Raw genomic sequence first — 11794 nt, 5'->3', positions numbered from 1 at the left:
TGGAGAACAGAATGAATGCTCGGTGCTTCCAATGCTCTTCAGAACTGGAAAAAAGCCTAGAGGTTGCAAGTTCTGGAGGGCTGGATGCCTGGATCGCCCTGGCCAGTGAGTGCCTTTGGACGGGAGAATGGCTGTGTGTGTGGCTGACAGGCTGGACTCCGAGAGCAGGACGGGTGTTGCAAGGTGCCAGCTGAGCAAAGAGTAAAGCTGCCGGCCTTAGGATACCCAGCCTGTCTGTGTGTGGTATGTCTTGTAGTAACATGAACACAGAGAAATACGTCTTCACAATTAAAAGAAATGGCAAGTGTGTCATGATACATGAAAATCCTAATGTTCTTTAGTGCCAAGGATCAGTAGGGAGTGCTGAGTACTGTGGCCAGCTCCAGCACCTGCCCCATCTGAAAGGGACAGCTGCTACTCAGTGGTAGCCATGTGGGAATATAGATTGAGTGTCATCATATTTTTTTTTGAGAGAAATCATAAATCTAGATTTTTTGTGAAATATCCTGATTTTTAAATATGGATTCAAAAGTTCGAATATTTAAGTTCATTTGCTGCCACTGAGCTGTGACTTGGAGAATCCACTATGAAGGATGGTGTCCTGTGGTGTTACCTCAGGTTGACTTGAGTGTGAGTCAATGGCTGTAGCTGGGAGAGGCCCAGCACCCCACATGACCCTGCATGGCACACGGGGACAGAGGCAGGGGCCGTGGAGCCAGACAGATCTCCTTTTGGGACTCTAAGTCCCAGAGACAGGGAGGACCCCAAAGGGTGACATTGAACTTCTTACCAAGTAGCTTCTGGGTGGTCTTCATCTAAACCAGAGAAATCAAAGAGATGGGACAGTTCTTGATGTCCTGCATAAGGCAGACAGAGCAAGCAGTTCACCCCACTTACGACAGTTTCATTTTCTTCCTCTCAACAGCCCTGAGAGCTAAGAAGCAGCCACATGTTAACAGATTCAGATGGGCTAACTGGCCCAAAGGGACACAGTAAAAGGGATAGGAAATACATGCCCAAGCGCGTGGAAGCAGACAGACTGGCTTCCCTGGCTCACCACGTAGCAGCCATATGGTTGGCAGCAACTTACAGTGACTGGGCCTCCATTTCCTCATCTCTGCAAAATAAGTGTGCAGCAACACCTATTAGCTGTGCTGTAGGATAGAATTATTTAATGTATGGGAAGTGCTTAGCATGTCTCTCTCCAAAGGAGAACCCAATAAATATTAGCCATCACTCCTGTTTCCAAGTTCAGGTTATCAGATGTCAACGCTTATGTAGCCATTATTGAAGATGTACCATAAGAGTATAACACATACTGGATTTTTAAAGTCTTAGGATGAAAATGAGAACATAAAATACCTCATTAGTACTTCATATGTTTTGACTCCATGTTGAAATGATAATACCTTGGATATACTGGGTTAACTGAAACATCATTAAAATTAATTTCACCTGTTTCCTCTTTTTCACTGTGGCTATTAGAAAGTTTAAAATTATACATGTGGTGAGCATTAAACTTCTATTGGATAGCACTGGACTAGAACCTGGAATAATGCCTCAAAGGTCCTCAAGAAATACATGTTGAATGAATAAATGATACTTATGTCTCAGACCTTTGTCTTCTCACTTGATCCAAACGCCCTTTCTCTGGCTCCCGTACCCCTGCGGTGAGTGACTACCAGACTGTCAGCTATCATTCGGCATTAGACAGCCCTCCCACTCCCACACCCCTGCCGCAGAGGACAGCAGCCCTGTGAGTTGGCCTTAAGAAGGACACACATCTAGTAAATGACAGAGCAGAAAGTGGAACCAGAATGTCTGTGCCAGAGTGTAGGCACTTAAACACTTCCTTGTTTCACCAGTGAAGCCCTAGATCTTTATAAATATGTCTTCATAAAAGCAGGTGGAAATTCTCAGGGTAAGGCAGCGTAAGTGGTTGCATGCATACTAGTGAAAAGTGAGCTCTCAGGAGACATGCCATCCACCCCTCTGAAACCTTGATGCCAAAGTTAAGGTCAAGCCCCGCTGCAGTCCCGCAGCCCCCTAGGGAGCACTGGGGTTGCCACCCTTGAAGACAGCATCAGCCCTGTCATCTGGGGCCGTCTGTCATGCACTGAAGTAAGAGGGCCTTGGGGTGTCCTTGCCGTAATGATAATAGTACTGAGAAAAGCCAAAAGAGTTGGCAATCGCTCTTTGGAAGTCTCTGACATCATTAATATTATTGATCCAAAGAGGCTGCCAGTTGGCACTTGCTGGGTTGTTTCTCTCAGTTCCACTAACACTGCTCCACCCAACACAGACACACTCAGCACCACCACCACCACCCCCAGACTCAGAGCCCAGAGAACAGTGTGCTAGTCAGTAAAAGATTTTGAGCAGTATACTTAGAACCAATTAAATCTGAATGTGAGGCGGTTACATAATGTCATACATACTTGGAGGGAGTAGGGCTGAGAACAGCAAATGTCACAGCCAAATAGGAAGGACCAGGGTATAAAAGAGTGATGACAATGTAAGAAAAGCATAAGATTAGATTTTTTTTCCCAGTATTGCTCACTCAGAAATGGCCACGAGTCTCTCTGCTATTTCTTCTTAAGGTCTCAGGGCCCTTTGCAGGTCACACGCATTGTACCCAAGGCCTGATAAGGCGTGTGGGAGAGCAGAAGCTGGTTTTCCCACTGAGCGGACAGGGACACGTTCTGGCCTGAGGACTCATGGCATAGAGAGAGCAGAACCAGAAACCAGGCCTTACAAGTCCAGACACCACCATCGCTCAGTTGCACCCTGATAACAGACCATTCTGATGCTTGGAGGCCCAAAATGAGGAACAAGGCTTCATTTTCACTCTGACAGATGTGAAAGTGGTGAAAAACACCTAATGTTCAAGGGAACCGAGACCAAAACAAGCTAGCAACTAGCCACAACTGGACAGGGTGGCAGATGTAACAAAGACGGCTGGAAACACTGGATCTGGCAGAAATAGAACTGAATTTTAAAGCCTGGAAGCACGGTGTGAGCAGGTGGATAAGCTGGTTGTCCTCGCTGGTTACCAGAGCGCCTGGATAGGGAATGTCTTTGAAGTGGCTTTTTAGATGTAGTCCTTACACAAGATGGTAACAGAAAGTTTGGAATGAAGGAAGTAGATTAGACCAGAAATTATCCTTCTGGCCATTACTGTTATTGGTGGCCTCGCCGTCTTGCTTCATCAGCAATGGTTTTCAGTAGAACTGAGTTTGCTGTTCTTAGGGCCCCACTGTGATGTTTTCCCAGAGCTGGAGCTGGGGTGGGGGGCAGCTGCTGAGCTACAGGAATGAAGTTAGCCGGCTCCCTGAAAACGTCTGCCTGGTGGGAGTTGCAGTTGTCTCCCTGCCATCGTGATGAACGTGAAACAGACGCAAAAGTGGGACAAGTGGGAGAACGAATTGAATTAAATGAAATGAAGCAACTTGTGATAAACCAGCAAACAAGACTATATCAGCAGGGGAAGTCAATGAGGCAAATGTCATATGGCCCTGAAAACGAATGGAGTGAGAAAGGACAGCCTCGCCCCCTGGGGATTCATGCCCTGACTGGGTGCAAAGTCGTTTTCATGCCTACCAGAGACTAGCCTATGGGGAGGGGCCAGTGTTAATGTGTTTCTGCAGAGCAGGATAATGGGGACTTTCTCCCCTTGATAATATATCAGGGCACATTTTCACATGCTGGAACCTCTTTTGCAGGAAACAGTTACAGGTGGCTGCTTCATTTCCATCTCCACACAAAGCAGAATTCAGCGGTCTGAATACAGTGGATCTGTCCATGAGAGAGGCATAACCGGTTTGCACCTGACTGCTGGCATTCATTCATTTGTTCCTGCATTCATCCTTGCGTTCATTCATCCCTCTCTTCCTCTCCTTTTCTACCACCACTGCTTTAGTCCACTCCTCAGTTCATCGCTGCCTGAATGCTTGCTCAGGCTCCTATCTGGCCTGCCTTCCTCCAAGCCCTTCTCCACCTGGCTGCCAGGCCTCTTTTCAAACCTAAATCTGCTCTAATGCTCCCCTGATCTTCAGTGGCTCTCAGTACTCCTATGTGGTACCTCCCGAGATGGAACCACTGCCCAGCAGGCAACCCCATCTCTGCTGCATTATCCCATCCCACCCCAGCCGACACTCCACTCATGCCCAGTGTCACAGGCCGCTAGTGAGCTACATGATTTCGTCCTTCAGTATCTTTGCGTGTGCAGATCCCTCATTCTGGAACAGCTTCGCTTTTGTCTCCTCCCACATTGCCTCACCTACATGCCTGCTAACACTTCTTAAATATGAAGACCAAGTGTGTTGGCCATGAAAATGTGCCACTCTCATCTCCTACTGCAGGGAGCATAATTAATGATTTATGCTCCCTAATTATTGATAATTAATGATAAATAATGATAATCAATTAATGATAAATAAAATATCATTATTTATGCTGGATCTGCCACTGTGTTCATGGCCAAGACCGTGGTTCCTGTGGGCTACCCCCAGCCAGCGGCTGGGCACAGTGGGTCCCTAAAGAGAGCCCCTTCCGACAAGATACAAGATTCCTCCATTGGGCAGCTTTGGCTCCAGGACTCTCCACCCGTCTGGCCAAGCCTTTCTGTCCTGCTTTACCCACAGGTGTCAAGCTTGCACTGTAGTCTGAGGGCTTTTCCTGTTTTCTCTTGCTCCCTCTACCAGTAGATCTCTTGAATATCTAACCTTCTTTTTACACGCACCTGAGCTAATATACCAAGTTAGCATCACCTCTTCCTTGAAGACTTTCCTGATCTCCTTCAGTTAGAATTGAGCTCTCTTTTCTTCTCTAGGTATTTTTAATGATTGCACCAATAACTCTTCACTGTAGTCATCTTTATATGCCTGCCTCCATTTCCCAGACTGTGGACTCCATGAGGTTGAGTTCACTCTCTTCGTCGTCTTATTAACATTACTGCCTATTGCAGTGCCTGTTATATTCAGATGCACCAGAAATGTTTATGAATGAATGAACTGATCTATTCTTTCATCAGTTTCTGTTGTCCTAGACCATGGCTTAGGTACTAACGATTGAGAAATTAATAAATCAGAACCCCCACGTTTAGGATTAGCATGCAGATGACTATTTTATAAATGAGAATGGAATCACTGCTCTCAAAATGGAACGAGCAAAACGAAATAACCCAGGGGAGGGCATGATCGATTCTCACTGACTGGTGGAGGAAGGAGGAGACAGCAGGAAGCCTCCTAAGAGAAAATAGCATTTGGATTGGGCCATGTGGGATCTGTACAATTTATGCACAGAAAGTCTGAGAAAGGCCTTCCAAGCCAGAGATGGAACAGTGGCACAGAAGGATGATGTGATGTGGGCTATTTTGTTACTTTTATTATGAAAAATTTCAAATACACACAAACAAGGCCTCGCTTGTTTTACCTTCCCTGTTTGGTGGTATTGCTTCTGAAGAAGACTTTGTTTCTTCTATGCTCTTTTGTTTACTCTGCTGGATTCCCTAGGGTCTCCATCTGCCTCAGAGCCCAGATAGCAGCCCTGACCTTGTTTGATTTCAGTTTTTCTACATTGTCAATCTCCTTGACCGACTTTCCCAAGTCACATCTGGCAGCCTCTGAGGCCAGGACTGGCACCTGGGAGGCTTCAGATATTTGGCTGGACAAGTGGGAGCCTGCAGGGATGATCCCCAGCTGACATGTCCCTGGGCAGAGGATGCCTGGCCCCTATCAACAGAGCCTGGTGGCCCCTGAGGGCTGAAGCCTGGAGTGGGCGAGGGTAGGGGGTGCTGGCATCATCCACACCGTTTGGCATCATATACACCATTATCTGCTGTGGGAATGCATCATCTGGCTGCTGCTTGAAAACCCTGGAAGGTAGAAGAAGAGAAGTAGGAGACAGAAGGCGAAAGAACCAACTTCCTGGGGCCTTAATGACGCTGGCTCTGTGCTGGCCGGCTTTGCCTGCAGCTTCTTTCAGGAACATGCAGAGAGCAAGGCTAGCAAGAGGCCACTCTCAGAGACCTCTGGCTGCAGATGCGCTCAGCACCTCTCAGCCAGGCAGGCTGTTCTTCCATGTGTGTGCTGGCAGCAAAAACTCAAGATCTCCGGGAGCTCCAGAGGCTTCTCTAGAAAACCTCCAGTTTGGAAGCCCATGGCCAAAGGGAAGGTGGAGGAGGCCACTCCTGTAATGCAACTTGAGACCTTCCTCTCCTCCCTTGCTCTCCATTAGACCAGCAAAGAAACTTTCTATTGCAAATTTCCTTGCTCTCAGACTTTCATTATCATAGAGCCAGAGAAACACAGAACCTTGGAAGCCCCTAGGAATCCTCCACTCCACACCCCTGCAGGGTAGCCCCTCCACCTGAGCAAAGTTCTCAGGAAGGATAAACTGGAACCCTTCCAGCTACAAGGTACCTGTTTTCTAAAAAGATTTTAATCATTGTTTCCAATGATTACTTAACTTTCCATTCTATATATGTACCATAATTTTTTAAATTATACAAAATATTATATGAATTCATTCTTATTATTAAACATTCCCCAATATCACCCTCTCCCAGAAATAAATAACTCTGTTTGGCAGTATCCTGATGCATTTTAAAATTGAAGTGAGTGTGAGGTTCTTTTCTGGTTCTTCTGCATGTATGAGATCACTGTTCATATTGCCCTGCAGATTATAGTATTTCATCAACAACATGACTTTGAGATCTATCCCTGTCAGTCCTTCCAGGTCTATGACACTCTCTCTGACGTGGATGGTATCCCATGGTTTCAGTATCTCACACTTTATCACTCCCATGTTGACAGACATTTCGTGTTCTTCTAATTTGTGTCATTACAGTGACACTACTCCGATCTTCATTTCCCAACCTCTTAGAGAAGGCAACATCTGCTACTGTCTCTCTAGGAGAGTTCCAAAGAAATCGAATTCCTGGGTTGAAGGGTATGTGCATTTCAAATTCAGTAGAGCGCTTCCAAGTGGCCCTCAAAAGCAGCACACTAATTTATCTGTCTACCCAGAGGGCTGGGCAGATGGCTGGCTGGCCTACCCAGCATCCATTCTCCGTTCTCATCATCTTATTTTGCCTTGGTGTGTTCCACAGCAGGAGCTAAAAAAGACAATCACTTTCCCAGCCCCTCCTGCAGCTGAGGGGGACTGTGTGACACATTTCTGGCCAAAAAAAATGTGGAGACATGGGAGCGTGTGTAGGAGTAGCAACAGTTCTGGGAAAGCTTTAGCTTTCCCCGTGTAAGGAAGGATGTAACTGGGCCCACCCCATTTTCCTTTCTTTCCTGCCTTGAGCTGCAGTAGCCCACCTGAGACTATGAAGTTAGAGCCACAGGTGACGGTCATGCTAAGGATGCCAGAGCAGAAAGACTCAGCCTGAGTTGCTCATGGCATCACTGAGCAGCTGGACTGATGCTAGCAGTCGCCTACTCTGGACATCTCATTAAAGAAGAAAAATAAGACCTTAATTGTTTAGGCTCCTGCCAGTTGGGTATCTGTAACTTGTAGTTGAATGAAAACTTAAATGAGACAAGAGTATCAGTGCGAGGGTCCATTTTTTGCTTTGATTTAACCTTGCTTTTTATACACTATGGTAATGGCACAATTTTGCTATTACTCTGTTGAACAATAAAATGATAATAGCAATAATTTATCCACTGTTACCTTTATATGCATTATCTCTGCTGTTACAAAGATCCTGAGAGATAAAACCAGAGAACAGAAAAGCTAAGTTACTTACCCACATTCACAAGGAACCTGACCTGGTTCCTTGCTTCCATAGGTACCCATTCTTAAAGTCAGGAACCCAGGGAGCTCTTACTCCAGTAAGAACAATAGTAGTATTAGAAAGGTGGCACATGGGTGGGTGGCTGGGTGGGGCATGCTGTTTACATGGTCAATGCCAAGGAAATTGGGAGCCCCTTGGCTTTGGCTGGTGGGGTAAGGTCTTGCTCCCAGCTTTGCTTCCTACCTTGTGTTCTGAATCCTGGTACTCTGACTCTGGCCTGTGGCCTCATAACTGGATCCTGCCTATTCCTAAGCCCTTAAATCAGAGTTCTGATTAAAGTCTGTCTGCTTTTCTCTTTAGGCTCTTTCACTGTCTCCCCCGATACATTCCTAAGAAATTTTTTAAAGATACTGTTTAAAAGAACACTCTTGCATGCATGTCTATGCATATTATCTTCCTATTTAATCACTTGATAACCTTGAACATGTTCATAAATGTAATTGGGAGAGAATCATAGTTGCAAATGCTGCCACTATGCAAACTTGGGTCCCTAACCAATAGGAAAGGGAGGCAACCCATTCCAGTTCCATTGGCCCCTCAACCAGTGTGCCAATGAATTTAACCCAAAGCTTTGTCTTGGGATATATGGAAATCTTTGTGTTCTTTATGGATCTTTTGGTTGCAAGTGACATCAAAGCAACTCGGGATGATGTAACCAAAAATCAAATTCATTGGCAAATGTCCTGGGAAATCTAGTGGAGGAACTGGCTCAGTCATGGGACCAGGAGAGTCTGAATCATCTGCTTTTTGTGTTGTGTGTCCCTGTTTGACCTTATTTTGAAGACAGGTGCTTTCCACATGGCTGAAAGTGGGATGTTATTTTCCCAGACTGCCAGGCTGAGCAACTATGGTGGAGGGAAAACAGCGTTTCCCACTCACTCGGAGGGGAAAATCCCTTGGAGGACTGGGGTTGGCTGTGGTCATATGCTCATTTCTGAACCAATCCCAGTGGACAGAGAAATAAGATACTTTGGCCACCCATGCCTGTGCCACAGTCCCAGTGCCATGACTGGAGTGGTTTTAGGGGTTCGGCCCTTCCCAAACCACATGGTATAGGTTTCTCCTGGGAAAGGTGATTTCTGTCTGCTGGGTAGATAAAGGCAACAGATGTCCACCAACTGATTTGAGTTATGAATGACACGACCTAATTCCTCAGCCTCAAGGCTTGTGAGGGAAGGACTAGGGCTTACAGTAATGTCGTGACGATGTGCTCGGCAGGTGCAGGCCCTCAGCATGCTCAGGGCTGTGGCAGCTCCAGAATTCCATCTCTTCTTTGAAGGGGTACAGCAGCCTGTGTTGCAGGGTGCAGAGGGTCCCCTCTCAACAAGTCATCCTCTGGAATGGCCACTGGCTGGGACAGAGAGGTGATATCCCAAATCCTGCCTCTACACAAAGAGGCTGTCAGACTAAGTGACATGACAGAGCCCAGAGGGTCTCATAGAGACACACCTCTTCCTGCCCCTCTCCATGTGTTGGGGGTCGGTCCTCCTGAGGAAATACAAAGGGCCACTCAGTCAGCAGGCCGTGACTCAGTGCCACTTTTTAGGGAATGCATTTACCATTCACTCTTGTGTTTCTGCCTCTGTGTGTGTGTGTGTGTGTGTGTGTGTGTGTGTGTGTGTGTGTGTGTGTGTGTGTGTGCCAAAAGCACATGCACAGTTGGGATCCTCCCGGCTAAAAGGGTACAACATAACCCTTTACCTATTCAATGACGATTGAAATTCCACCATTTAGTGAATTACTCCTCTTGCTTAAGAATTATCTCCTCTTCAGAATACTAATTCCACAGGAAAGGGAATAATGTTAACTTACTTATTTACAGTTAGTAAGGTTGTCAGGCTCTTTCATGAGAAAAGTTTTTGATGAGAAATGCTGAGCCTCTTCCTAGGGTCTAGTACCTTGACAGTGAGCTCCTGAATGTAGTTATGTCTGATTATTTTTTAGATAACCACCTGGTGGGAAACCTTCCACACAGCAGTTTCTCACTCTAGATCTTTATATGAGATCTTTGCTACTTCCAAATTTCCAGTAAAACTCTATTTTATACAACTGCAAGTAGAATATTTTGGGTAGGAGGGGGAATTAAGGGGCAGGAAATATGTCCACATTTGGGCTTAACCTGGAGTTGTAATAAAGGAATTGCTGTAAGACAGAGAATGGAAGCCCTGTGTTCAGAAGATTCTGGAAACCGGAGTAGGAAGCAATAGGAACAAATTTCAGGACCTGAATCATTGGAAGTCCTGAAGGAGGGCTTTAACCTTCCTGTAGGATGAGGGATGGAGAGGTCTGAGTTGACCTTCACTCAGTTTGAAGGGCAGGTAACAAAGATGGCATCTGGGTTACATCTAACTGGTGTGGGGCTCATTCATTTTCCTCCAGTGCCTCAGAAATCAAGGTAAACCTTTAAATGCACTCCCACTTCTCTGAGAGGCAGTACAGAGTAGCTAGCAGCCTAACATATGCTACCACACTCCTCAGGTGGAAATTCTAGCACCTCCGTTATGGCTACATGACTTGGGCAATGTGCTTTACCTCTCCATTCCCCAGTTTCCTCACCTGAAAAAGAGGAATAATACTAATTCCCAATTTGGGTGGTTTTGGGAAATTAAACATATTAATGTACATAAAAAGTTTGAGATGAAGTTTAGCATGTGGAAAGTACTACTGTTCAGCTATTTTTATTATATCCCCAAGGTGATTTGGGAAAAGGACAATATTGTCAGACACCAAGCCTAAGCATCCACCTTATTTAACAGATGCCGAAGCAGATCCCCTGTCCAGCAGAGAGGCTTCCCAGGAAGGCGGATGCCCAGAGGCGCACTGCGCCGTGCTGCCCGCTGCCCCAGAGGGCTGCGTCTCCCCTTGCTAACAGGGCCTGAGAGGGACGCAGAGCACCAGACTTCCACCAGCCCTAGGGGCACTGTGCCGGCTCTGTTTTCAGGACTTTTCCCTCTCAAAAATTATGACGGCTCTTTTCTTCCCGAAGCCCCTGAACACAGACAGCTCTTCCTCTTCCCTAAATCCCTACTGAGCCCTTGGGTCGGAGTTGAGTGTGATGATGAGGTGTGTTTCGGCTCAAATGCACGGGTCACCTGTGTAAGGAGGGACTCACTCCAGCGTGCAGGGGCTGGGAGCAAGGAGGGTGCCGAAGGCTGCGGTCTTCAGGCTGGGACTTGGGCAGGGAGAAAGCCTCCGTCCAGCGGGTTCTTGTGCCCGTGATGGCCTGGGGGAGGAGGGCATAGGATGTGCTGGAGTGGGGAAGAGGCAGCCTGGGGGAAGGGCCTGTGTCCACAGTGGTGGGACAAGTGGGTGTTTGGCTAGCCAGCTGGCCGCCAACCCAGTGCAGCCCAGACCCTGAACTCAGATGTGGGGTGAACCAGACGTCCATCTTCACCATGTAGAGTCATCTTGGAGTGTCACCCAATTGTCCATGGCACCCCCAGAACTTCCCAGTTCCCACATGCCATTGCCAATAAGGGTAGATGGAAATGTGTGAGGGGAAGGTTTTCAGACCATTGTGTCACTGCTGTAAAGTCAGACTCTCCCAGATGAAAATCATCTTTGATTGCTTATTACTAGGGAACAGGATAGGGTGAGAAGAGGTGAGGAAGAATAAGGCAAGTGTGTTCCTCCCTCTGCTCCAGCCCTTTGACCGCCACAATATAATGAATTCTTCTTCCAGAGCACCGTGTTACTCTTAGGAGTTGGCTATTGTATCCAGATGATGCCCCAGCCTCTGCTATAGTCTTTGCATTTCACTGGCAAAACTAAATAGCAATACATTATCTCACAGAGACTAAATAATTCTGTGATTTTGGTGGTAAAATAAGACAGTGACAGACTTATTTTCCTGATAGACAGAGACAAGGTCTCATAATTGTGGGGTCCTTCTAAATTTTGTGAACTATGATTGCAACCCCCAACCTGCCACTTTGCACCACTTACTTGGAACTAGGACCAAAAAGTCTAGTCCCCAAATTGGATTGTTTT

Source organism: Manis javanica, chromosome 12 (genome assembly GCF_040802235.1).
Source record: "Manis javanica isolate MJ-LG chromosome 12, MJ_LKY, whole genome shotgun sequence".
Taxonomy (NCBI): Eukaryota; Metazoa; Chordata; class Mammalia; order Pholidota; family Manidae; genus Manis; species Manis javanica.
Note: the sequence above shows the minus strand (reverse complement) of the source record.